This window comes from Nestor notabilis, unplaced genomic scaffold, assembly GCF_000696875.1.
Source record: "Nestor notabilis isolate BGI_N333 unplaced genomic scaffold, ASM69687v1 scaffold2130, whole genome shotgun sequence".
Taxonomy (NCBI): Eukaryota; Metazoa; Chordata; class Aves; order Psittaciformes; family Psittacidae; genus Nestor; species Nestor notabilis.
The window spans coordinates 111975-112439 of NW_009910440.1; positions in this window are offsets into that span (position 1 = coordinate 111975).

A 465-nucleotide genomic window follows, 5' to 3' on the forward strand; every position below is an offset into this window, starting at 1 on the left:
ACTACATTCCATTGCAACAAACTGCACTTAGCTTCAGTAAAGCATACTACACTGGCTTGAAAACAGCAGTCTTGATGGCATGCTGTAATATCAGATTATTTGCGTAATACCAAGAATCACTCGAGAAAACATTCGTAACAGACAGGCTTCCCAGTTGAAACTGCCACATGGTGAACACTAAGCTACTATATAAACTGCACAGACATATTTAATGTGTATTATTAACTCCACCGTAACTATTCTGTACCTAAAGGTGTTTTCAAAAATAATAATAATAAAAAAAGTTATTTAGGTAATGTAACAGAATATTACTTTTGGCAGGCCCTGCTAGTGTTTGGAGTAAAAAACAAACAAAAGAACCCCACGCCATAGTCCCATCCTCCCCTGATTCCTGGAATTTCTTAGGAGAAAAGGAATGAAGAGAAGACAAAATGGTAAAGTGTGATTTTCTTCCACTACTGTATT